This window comes from Lontra canadensis, unplaced genomic scaffold, assembly GCF_010015895.1.
Source record: "Lontra canadensis isolate GAN:19392208 unplaced genomic scaffold, GSC_riverotter_1.0 scaffold77, whole genome shotgun sequence".
NCBI lineage: Eukaryota > Metazoa > Chordata > Mammalia > Carnivora > Mustelidae > Lontra > Lontra canadensis.
Window position 1 is genome coordinate 81,310 of NW_022631071.1, and position 12,535 is coordinate 93,844.

A 12,535-nucleotide genomic window follows, 5' to 3' on the forward strand; every position below is an offset into this window, starting at 1 on the left:
AAAAAAGAGATGCATAGGTTAATGGGACAGAATCTAAAAGCCAGAAGTAAATCCATAACCATATGATCAATAAATCTTCAACAAAGTAGAAAATATGCAAAGGAAAAAAGACAGTCTCTTCAACAAATGGTGTTGGGAAAGCTGGACAGCATCATGCAAAAGAATGAAAATGAACCACTTTCTTATACCATACACAAAAATAAATTCAAAATGGATTAAAGAACTAAATGTGAGACCTGAAACCATAAAATTCATAGAGGAGATCTTAGGCAATAACTTCTTTGACATCGGCCAAAGCAACTTCTTTCTAGATATATCTCCTGAGGCAAGGGAAACAAAAGCAAAAATAAACTCTTGGAAATTCATCAAAACAACTGAGTAAACAAACAAACAAACAAAAATAAGGGAAGAAATAATAAGTATTAAAGCAGAAATGAATGAAATGCAAAATTTAAAAAATCAAAATTCTGCTTTTTAAGACAGAGAAACCACTAGCTGGCTTGATGAAGGAAGAGAGGGCACAAACATACAAAATAATAAATAACAAAAGAAAAATAACCATTGAAACAGAAAAAGAAAATACACTATTTGTAAACCTCTATGCAAATAAATTTGAAATTCTACATGAAACAGATAATTTCCTAGAGAAATAGAAATGGCCAAAATTCTGACTTTAGTGTTACAAAGGTTAAATTAGGCAATTTTCATAGAAGTAGAGAAATTTACTAAGAAATTGCCCCTAGGGGGTACCTGGGTGGCTTGGTCAGTTAAGCAACCAACTTGATTTCCACTCAGGTCATGATCTCAGGGTCATTAGACCAAGCCCTGCTTAAAATTCTCTCTCCCTCTCCCTCTGTCACTCCCTCCTAAATCCTCCCCCCCAAAAAAAGAAAGAAAGAAAGAAAGAAAGAAAGAAAGAAAGAAAGAAAGAAAGAAATTATTCAAGAGCATTTAAAAGGAATGAACATTCCTTATCACCTTTTATGAAGCAAGTATGACACTGACAATTAACATGTAGATACAAAAATAATACAATATTAGCAAACATCCAACAATACATTTAGAAACCAATAAAGTGTTACAAAGTGGGATTTATTTCATTAATACAAGGTTGGTTCTATATTAGGAATTTCATTTATATCATTCACCATAGTAATATAGTTAAGGACAAATACCATGTGATTATCATCATATATACTAAACAAACCTGTGGGGAAATTCAACACCCATTCATGTTTTTAAAAAGGGGGGAAAAAACCTCAAGAAAATAGGAATCGGGTAATTTTTTCTTAACATGATAAAAGATCTTCAATGAGTTCTTAATGCTAATATTTTATTTAATGTGGTACCACTAGAGGTTTTCCATTAAGGTCAAGAACAAGGAAAGTATGCCCACCACTTCATTCCTATTCAATCTTGTACTACATATATTAGCTGACTAGAGAAATCAATTATATTAAGAACAGATAACAAAGGTATTATGCTAACACCAGATAATTATGCTAATACAGATAACAAGGGTATATTATGCTTATGAATTAAGTCAATCAGAGAAAGACAATTATCATTGTCTTTCATATGGTTTCACTCATATGTGGAATATAAGGAATAGCGCAGAGAAAAATAGGGGAAGGGAAGGAAAACTGAATGGGAAGAAACCAAAAAGGGAGACAAACCATGAGATACTCTTGATTCCAGGGAAACAGACTGAGGGTGGTGGAAAGGGAGGTGGGTGGGTAGGAGGATGGGGTCACTGGGAGATGGGCATTAAGGTGGTCACATGATGTGATGAGTACTGCATGTTATATGCAACTGATGAATCACTGAACATTACATCAAGAACTAATGATGTACTATGTGTTTGCTAATTGAATTTAAATTTTAAAAAATTTTAAAAGAATGGATAACAAGAAGTAAAGCCATTCAAATATGCAGATAATATAGCACACCTATAAAATCAAAAAGTCCTATAGAAACAAGATAAATTAATGTAAGCAATAAAGAAATCAATAAGATAGCAGGATGTAAAGTTAACATACAAAAATTAGTAGTCTTTATACATACAAACATACACACATGCACACGCAATCCAGCTGGAGGACACATTTTTAGAAAACATCTTATATGCAATAGCAACAAAAAAGATTAAATGCATAGGAATAAACTTAATAGGAACAACTATATAAGGACATCTTTAAGTGTTTATTTAAATTCCAGTTAGTTAAAATTCAGTGTAATATTAGCTTCATGTGTACAATATAATGATTTAACACTTCCATACATCTTATGCTAATCACAAGTGCACTCTTTATTGCCCATTATCTATTTAACCCATCCCCCAACAAATCTATCTTATGATAACTATCAGTTTGTTCTCTATAGTTAAGAATCTATTTCTTGGTTTGTCTGTCTGTCTATCTCTCTCTCTTTTTATATAAAGCACTCCTGAAGGATACAGGGAAACTTGAATAAATGAAAATATGTTCACTGTCTTTGGATAAAATAACTCAACATTTAAAAAATTCAATTCTCCCTGTTAATGTATAAATGTAATAGAATCTCAAAAATACCAGCAAACACTTTTATTGCAGTTAGACAAGTTGATAATAAGATTCATATATTTAAAAAATGCAAGAATAACTAGGATATAAGTGAAAGAGAAAAACCTATGAGAGGGGGTAATGATACCAGCCATTAAAGCATACTATAAAACCTATGTAATGACAACGTTGTGGTACTGGCACATAAACAAATGACAGCCCCATAAAATAGAATAGAAAACCCCCCAAAATGCCCAAGAACATGTGGAGATTTTAGTATATGATAAAAGGGCATGTAAAATCACTGAGGCAAAGATGGACATTTAATAAATGGTGTTAGAACAACTGAGACATTTGGGAAAAATAAAAGATCCATATCACACATCATATACAAAAACGTGATAAAATCAGCCAGGATATGGGAGGAGCCCTACTTCAAATACAAACAACAACAGATTAATCTAACTATATTACAAATGAATATCTTAACCTCACTGAGGAGATGAGGAAGAACATAGCTAAACTAAGAAACTTGGGAAAACAGTATTTTGATTGAATCCCCTGAAGCTAAAGACAAAAAGAACTGTTCATAAATACATATTAGCAAATATATTTCTTTTTTTTAAGATTTTTATTTATTTGACAGACAGAGATCACAAGTATGCAAAGAGGCAGGCAGAGAGAGAGGGGAAAGCAGGCTCCCTGCCGAGCAGAGAGCCCGATATGGGGCTCGATCCCAGGACCCTGGGATCATGACCTGAGCCGAAGGCAGAGGATTTAACCCATTGAGCCACCCAGGCACCCCTAGCACATCTATTTCTAACAGGTGTATTGTTTAACATTTCTTCAATTACTTTTTTTAAAAGATTTCATTTATTCATTTGAGAGACAGAGAGAGCTAAAGCAGAGTGAGCAGCAAGAAGAGGGAGAAGCAGTCTTCCCACTGAGCAGGGAGCCCAATGTGGGACTCGATCCTAGGACTCTGGGATCATGACTTGAGCTGAAGGCAGATGCCTAACCAACTGAGTCACCCAGGTGGCCCTCCCCAGCTACTTTATACCTACACCAGGAATGAAATAATGAGTAAATATTGTAGATAATGAGAGCTAGGTCAGAGAAAGTAGTTATAAATAAAGCTAGAATGGATTGAAATCAGAATTATCAGTCTGAGCTCCTGAATTTTAATATCTATACATATAGGTAGGTACAGAAATGAATACAGCTATATCTGTAAGTAAGGGCATATACATACCATATATTTCCTACCTTTGTTGATGGAGAGGACCTAGCAACAATGAAACCCTAGTAGCAATGAACACACTTTGAGGTATTGGTTTCCAAATGTCATTCTACAGGAAAGAAAATGGGGATCCTTAAAGAAAGAGCTTGATTCCAGGACTGTGGTGAGAAAAAAAAAAAACACAAGATGAATATGAACATTTTATTATGCCAGTAAAGAAAGAAGTACACAAAAAAGGATAGGGTCATTTTGAAGGAACACAGAACCAACCAAATATAGTTCCCAATGAGTAAAGCTGGAATGATTTGAAGAATAAAATAATCATATAATTTGATTATAACTTATGTGCAACATAGTGATTCATGAGTCAATATTGATATAAATTATTTGAATCAATATTTTGAAATACATGTTATAATTTCTATAAATAATTTAAAACATAAAAATAAATGGAGGAGAAAAAATGGCTTTTCAGGAGAATTCCAATAAATGTAGTAGGAGTGAGGAAAATAGAAAGTCACCATTGGGTAGTAACTGTTGTAAACAAGATCCTTAGATTCTAAAAGTAGTGAGTAAAAGCCTCAGAAGAAACAGTAACTTTATACTCAAAGTATTTCTTACACAGTATTCCTACACAATATTTCAAATATTACAAATGGGAAAAACACCATTACAATAGAGCAACATAACTGCCATCACCTTAATCAAGTGATCAAGATAAATATGATTAGTAATACCACATATGGACATCATGTACCCCATGACATGATGCACAGAAAGGGAACAAAATTGCATGTGCAGTACAGTGTATAACACCTAAAGTTAAGTCTCAATCATACGTATGCCTTGACATTTGGGGGAAACCCAGAGGGCCTCAAATGGCCTAAACAATGCTCCCTTCCCTATTGTGCTCCCACAAATAAGGCCCCCTTGACAAAGAACCCTCCTTATCATGGAAACTAGGTACAGTACCTGCTTATCCCTGATAATGGGCATAATTCTGCACCAGAATTATTCAAACAAACCAATCATAACTTTCCATGTAAACCAAGGGTCACTTCATCCCTTGTAACTACAAAACTGCCCCCTCCAGCTCCAATTGTTCACCCTCTTCCAGAGCATAACCTGTAAGGCTCTACTTGGCATGTAGTGTCTTCTTCCCCAAGACGATGAGTAAATGTTACTAATAACCTGCTATGAATTCATCTGTTCAGTGTCCAGCATCATGTGCTCAGCCAGTCCCATAACAATAGAGTGGAAAAATCTCTCCATTATTAATGGGGTGGAGGAAAAGAGAATAAAACAGGTATTCTTGCCAAAAATGTGTAACTTCAATCTAATCATAAGAAAACACCAGACCAATCCAAATTGACAGATATTCTATAAAATACTTTACCAGTATCTTCAAAATGTCAGGGCTGTGAAAGACCCAGAAAGACTGATAAACTGTCTGCCTCAAAGAGACTAAGGTGAAATGGCAACCAAATGAAGTGTGGTATCTTGAATGGGATCCTGGAATAGAAAAAGGACATTATCCATCAACAGATGAATGGATAAAGAAGATGCGGTATATATATATATGCATACATACACACACACACACACACACACACACACACACTGGAATATTATGCAGCCATCAAAAAAAGAAATCGTGCCATTTGCAACGATGTGGATGGAACTAGAGGTTATTATGCTATGCTAAGTAAGTTAATCAGAGAAAGACAATTATGATCTCACTGATATGATGAATTTGACAAACAAGACAGAGGATCATAGGGGAAGAGAGAGAAAAATGAAACAAGACTGAAACCAGAGGGAGACAAAACATAAGAGACTCTTAGTCTCAGGAAAAACACTGAGGGTTGCTGAAGGGGTGGAGGTGGGAGGGATGGGGTGGCTGGGTGATGGACACTGGGGAGGGTATGTGCTATGGTGAGTGCTGTGAATTGTGTAAGACTGATGAATCACAGACCTGTACCCCTGAAACAAATAATACATTATATATTAATAAAAACAAAAAATTTTTAAATAAAAAATAATAAAATGGGAATGGACTAAAAAAAAGAAAAGGACATTAGTGGGACAATTGGTAAAATGCAAATAAAGTATGTATATTTGTTAATAGTACTGCATTAGTGTTAATTTCATAGTTTTATAATTTTTCTAAGGTTATATAAGACACTAACATTAGGGAAATCTGGGTGAAAACTTTATATGCTATTTTTTGCAACCTTTCTGTAAGTCTAAAACTATTTCAAAATTAAAAAGAGATAAAATCAAGTGTTAAAAGAAGAGTTATTCTGTAAACAACACTGTTCAACAACAGTCTAATCAACTGAAATATGGTTAGGAGGATAATTAAAAAGATGGACAAATGCTCATATCACATCATCCACTAAAAATGAATTTTAAAAAATGAATTCAAACTGCTTTAGGGAGTCCATTGTAAGAAATGACACTGCAGTCATCTCCAAGATGTAAATGAATATTTATTTGTTCTTTAGATGAGAAAAGCATTTTTAAGTATAAAAGAAATGAAATGCAAAAGACAGAAATATATATAATTCGCTATTTGCAATTTAAAGTCTGGGATATCAAAACTAACTGCAAGCAAAATTAAGATGCAAAGGAGAATTATAATTTTTTTGAAGAAGAGGAAAAAAAAAGAGAAAGGCTGTTAGGAGGTTTTAAAGAGAGAACATGGTATGATTAGCCATACAGTTAAAATGAATCCTACCTTAGGATGGGGTATGCACAAGAGGGTGGAGGGGAAAGTAGACCTCTGAGTAATCCAACTGGATTGTCTTTGCCCTTTTTCTTTTATTAATCCCTAAACATTTACCCTGGATAAATTAGGCCACTATAGGTGTAATTTATAGAAAGGATACTGCTGAAATTTACCTAATTGGAAGAAGAGTTGGAAAAAACTTGGGTGCAATCCAGGACCTCAGCAACAGGAGCCCTTTACTTTCTCCCAGGAACTTCCTTAAAAACAAGAGACAGCTTTCCTAACGCTCGCTCGGCGTCTTAATGGTTCCTTTCCAAAGTCAAACTGGCTGGGAGAGAACTTCCATTGGCAGAATTTAGGCCACGTGACCCCCGTGATTCAATCAGTTTTGTACTGGAAGGCGGGACCAGACTTCTGACCCGCCCCGAGAAATGGAGTTCAGTTCCCCTCCACAAAAGTGAAAGAGTTATGATTATGTGTTCAGTCCACCTGTTTGAATCTGCGTGGGTGGAAAGCAAGACACAATGCGTCTGCACCTGGTCAGAGTTTCTACCAGGCCAGGTCTCAAACCTAGAGAACCAATGTCCAGATTTATTGACAATACGGCAGTGGGTGTTAATTTAAAAATTAACACTTGATGACAAAAAGCTGTCAGATATTAGCGTCCCCAGTATTCTGATACATTAAACAAGTCAAGTTCCCACCAAAGATGGGGAAAATGTGTTCTGACCCCTATGCAGTGAAGCCATTATCGCATTTACATTGACACCTGACAAAAGCAGCACAAAAGAGAAAACTTCCACCCAATAAAAGTCCTATCAATTACAAGAATAGTTAATATTTTTTAAGTTTCTCTCACCCCACACTCCTAATTCCACTTCTTCCCTTTTTGTTTCTTTTTCTTTTCCACATTATTTACCACCTTTTGGAATATAATATATTTTATTCATATGCTCTTTTTTTTTAATCACCCATCTCCTGTGGTGGAACAATATAAATTCCAGGAGAGCACAAATCTTTGTTTATTGTTCATTAATGTATCCTAAGTGCCTATAGTAGTTCCTAGATCAATGGATAGTTGAATATTTGTTGAATGAACTAGTAACATTTTCTCCAGCCACATTAGCCTCTTTTTCCTTCCTCTAACACTAACTCACTAGGCATGCTTCCATGCCTTTCTATGTGCTTTCCTGTAACAACCTGCCTTCAGATATCCCTATAACCACCTCCTTACTTAATTCATATTTCAGGTCACCTTATAAGACAAGTTTTACTCTTCTTCATGACACTGAGCATGTAATCATAGTTTCGTGTTTGCTTGTTTTTGCTTTGCTTTAGTTTTTTGCTTTTTCTGCTCTTTTTTTTTTAGATTTTATTTATTTATTTGACAGACAGAGATCACAAGTAGGTAGAGAGGCAGGCAGAGAGAGAGGGGAAGCAGGCTCCCTGCCGAGCAGAGAGCCCGATGTGGGGCTCCATCCCAGGACCCTGAGATCATGACCTAAGCCGAAGGCAGAGGCTTTAACCCACTAAGCCACCCAGGCGCCCCTCTGCTCTTTTTTAAAAACAATTCTTTTATCCTAATGGCAAGTAAAGAAGTAGATGGGCCATGATTGTTTTAATTTTTGCAGAACAATGTCATCTTTCAACATAGGGGATAATGGCATGAGATGTCTTAAGATCGGATCCCTGGTCTTATGGTTTTAGTACCTAGCAGCTTCATGACATTGGACAGATATATTAACTCTTCCAAGATTTCATTATTCATCCTTAAAATGAAAATAGCAACAGATGTGACCTCCTAAGGCTGTTGGGAGTGGGGTGTTGGTGTTCATTCAGATAACGCTTAATAATTAGCATTGATTGTAAGTTATCAGAACTGAGGGTCAGGAGATCTGGGGTTCTTCCCAATCTCTATTTCTTAAAGCTATTTTGTGATTTCCAAGAAGTCACATCTTAAGCCACACTGTGCTTTAGATTGTACTTCTGTCAAAAGGAGTAAGCCCTGTCAATACTATTTACCATAAGTGGTTTAAGATATAAATTTTTAATTCATCATGAACATCATTAACTTTTTTAAAGGGTGATGGACAGTTGAAGTGCTTAGGGTGTCCAGAAAAAAAATCCTAGAAAAACACAGAGATAATGAGAAAACCTGTTATTCCTCCCTAAAAGGGCAGGACATTTTTCCAGCCTAATGTCAAATATTGTGCAGAGAATCCTGAACAGAAAACAATTGAGAAGTCAGATTGGAGTCCCACTTGTACTGAGGAGAAACCCCCCAGGGTCTTAGTACAGAACAGAACAGTAGATACTTTTCAAGAGCAGAATTTTAAGGTAATTTTTTAAAATTTTTTTCTCATATCACCTAAACAATGTTTGAAAACATCCCCCTCATATTTTTAATTTGCAAAGGATATAATTTCTGGTATATTGCATATTTTATATGTGCTTTAAAATCCTTTTTCTAAATCTTGGTGCCACAAACATAGTTCAGTCAATTTATGGAAAATGTTCAGTATGTTACTCAATTGGAAAATTAGTCTGATCAGGATTTACTCTTTATAAGAAAAACTACGATTTAATTTTTCAGTTTCAGTAAATGTATAAATGACTATGTATGGTATTTTTCTTCTGAATCCTAAATCTAATACTGGTAGGTCTATAGTAAGATAGCTAAATACAGGAAACCCACTTTGCCACCTCAAAACTATGATTCAGATCTATGCAATTTCAATAAGCAATATACTAGATATTTTTTCCCCTGGATGAGTGCAGCATAGATTCAGGAAGAATTAGATAAATGTCTTCCTTTTGTAAAAAAAAAATTAAGATATTTTTAACATTTTATTCTGAGATGATTGTAGATTCACATGCAGCTGTAAGAAATAATGCTTAGAAATCCAAGGTACACTTTATCCGATTTTTCCCAGTGATAATATATTACAAAATTATAGTATACTATCAGAACCAGGATACTGACATTGATAATACCCACTGATCTCATTTAGGTTGTTTCAGTTTTACTTCAGTGTGTGTGTGTGTGTGTACTTACTTCTATGCAGTTTTATCACGTGTAGGTCCATGTTTCCACCACAACAGACAAAATTCTAAACAAGTCCAACATCACAACGATCTTCCTAGTATTACCATTTTGCAATTACACCTATCTTCCTTCTAGAATGATTCTCCATACCAAACCACTGGAAACTACTAAACTGTCTTCATTTCTAAATTTTTGTCATTTCAAAAATCTTATATAAATGGAATCATAAAATACATAAGTTTTAGAATTGGCTTTTTTTAAAAACCCATAATTCCCTGGAGATCTATCAAAGTTTTTGCAGGTGTCAAGAATTTATTACTTTTTGGGCAGCAGGGTGGCTCAGTAATTAAAGCGTCTGCCTTGGCTCAGGTCATGATCTCAGGGTCCTGGAATTGGGCCCTGCATTGGGCTCCCTGCTTGGCAGGAAGCCTGCTTCTCCCTCTCCCACTCCTCCTGCTTATGTTCCCTCTCTCACTATGTCTTTCTGTGTCAAGTAAATAAATAGATATCTTTTAAAAAAGAGTTTACTTTTTAATTTTGAGTAGTGATCCATGATATGGATATACCACAGTTTCATACATTCAAGGATTCATTCATTGGGTTTTTCCAGTCATTGACTTACAAGTAAGCTTGCTGTGAACAATTGTGTAGATGTTTCTGCGTGAAATTAAACTTTTAATTCTCTGGTCTAAAAGCCCACAAGTGAGATTTCTGGCTTGTATGTTAAATTCATATTTAGTTTTAAAGAAAGTGCCATATTGTCTTATAAAGTGGCTAAACCTATTTTACATTCCCTCCAGAAATGTATAAGCAATCTAGCTTCCCTCCATATCCTTTCCAATATTTGGTATTACCATTTTTTTAATTTTAGTTGTTCTAATATGTGTGTAGCAATATTCTCACTTAAGTCTTAATTTGCATTTCTAATGATTAATGATGACTAATGATGTTGAAGATATTTTACTGTGCTTATTTGCCATCTGTATATCCCCTTTGTTGAAATTTTTGCTGTCTTTTGCGCTTTTTCTTCTTGGATTCCTTGGTTGTTGATTGTTGAGCTCTATGAGTTATTTTTATTTTCTAGATAGTACTTTTTTGTTGGATACATGGGTTTCAAATTTTTCTCCTGTCTGTAGCTTGTATTTTCATTCCTTCATAGCATCTCCCACAAAGAAAAGTTTTTGATTTAGATGAGGTCTAATTTATTGATTTTTTAAAATGGATTGTGCTTTTGATTGTCAAATCAGAGAACTTTGCCTAGGTCTAGATCCATTTTCTCCAGTGATATTTTCTGAAATTATTATAATTTTACACTTTACATTTAAGTCTGTGACATATTAAGTTAATTGTTAGTTCTATGTTCTGTTCTACTGATATACGTGTCTATACCTCTTCTAATGCCAAATTATCTTAATTGCTGTAACTATATAGTAAGATTAACATCACATGAAATGATTCTTTTTACTTTCTTATTCCTTATCAATTATGTTTTAGCTATTCTAGTGTTTTGTATTTCCATATAAATTTTATCTTTTTATTTTTAGATTTTATTTATTCATTTGACAGAGAGAGACAGAGCAAGAGAGGCAACAGCAGTAGGGGGAGTGGGAGATGGAGAACCAGGCTTCCTGCCAAGGTTGGAGCCTGATGTAGGGCTCCATTCTAGGATCCTGGGATCAGGACCTGAGCCTAAGGCAGACGCTTAACGACTGAGCCACCCAGGCACCCTTTCCGTATAAATTTTAGAATAAGATTCTCTACATCTGTATTGTATGGGTGGAGGTTCCTTTGATTTGTCCTGCATACCTGACCACCCCAACATGCACATACACAAACAAGCTAAAGAATATTGTTTGTGAGATTTGTGTTGCAGAACACTTCAGGAGCCTAACTAGTTGACATTAGCTGACCTCCAGATAAGAACTGGCCCTTTTGGTCTGGAGGCCAAGAGTTATAAATCTCACCTTACACCCCCTCCTGCTCCAGGCTGGGCTGCACACCCCCTGCCCCGCCACTGGAAAGGAATCCGGGAAGGGAGGCATGCACACATAGCCAGGCTCCTTGAATACATTAAGACATGATAACATAGGAATGTAGCTCACTCCAAACTGCATGTAGGCAAACAAATGTTTAGCTTCAGACCCCATCATTTGCCCTATAAATACATGGGGATGGTCAAATAGAAGTCTTACCTGAGGGGAGAATGCTCTGCCCAGGCCTCTCAATTGGGATTCCAACCGGCTGCCTTCACTGGGCTTCCCCAGCTAGGAAGATTGGATGTTGTAAGTGCCCGCTCCAGAGGAGAAACTGATAAACTTTTCCTCCAGTTTAGAGACTGGTGCCCTGGCTTTGATAACAAGATTCAAGACTGAAAGCCTGTGAAGCCTTCAAAATGTAACAGGAACATTGCGTTTCTTTTGTTTAATGAATGCCATTCCTGAGTGAACAGGAGAGAATGAAAAGACTCTTTGAATATTGCAGAAACCTCCTATGCTAATGATTAAAGCTACGAAGTATCCATTCTCAATCACCTTTTTGCAATAATATATTTTTTCCTGCGAAGTTTGTTGGAATATGTCATTGTGTCTTAATTTGCATTTGACTTTAGGTTCTGGAGCTGAAGCTGCAAGCTCTTGGTGTGTCTGTAAATAAAGTCTTTCCTCCTAAGTATGTGAGGGCATATGTTTTTTATGTTTGGAAAGTTTAATGAATTTGATAATTTTCTTAAAATTAGTTCAAACCCTAGTCTTCTTGAATTATTGATTCTAAAAAATGCTTAAATACAATAATTCCCAGTGGAAAAAAAAACTGCTACTTTAAAAAATTTAAGCAGATTTTGGAGCGCCTGGGTGGCTCAGTGGGTTAAAGCCTCTGCTTTCAGCTCAGGTCATGATCCCAGGGTCCTGGGATCAATCCCCTATGGACTCTGAAAAACAATCTGAGGGTTTTGAAGGGGCAGCGGGGGGGGGGTGGGGGGG

The 12,535-nt window shown here is 35.7% G+C and overlaps 1 long non-coding RNA gene across 1 annotated transcript; it reads right to left on the reverse strand.

Annotated features, from left to right (window-relative positions):
• Positions 1–5,095: 5,095 nt before the first annotated feature.
• Positions 5,096–11,934, reverse strand: LOC116881792. Its single transcript, XR_004385486.1, has 3 exons — positions 11,750–11,934; positions 6,685–6,768; positions 5,096–5,292 (listed from the first exon to the last, which is right to left on the reverse strand). It is a non-coding gene; the product is annotated as an uncharacterized LOC116881792 (long non-coding RNA).
• Positions 11,935–12,535: the final 601 nt, after the last annotated feature.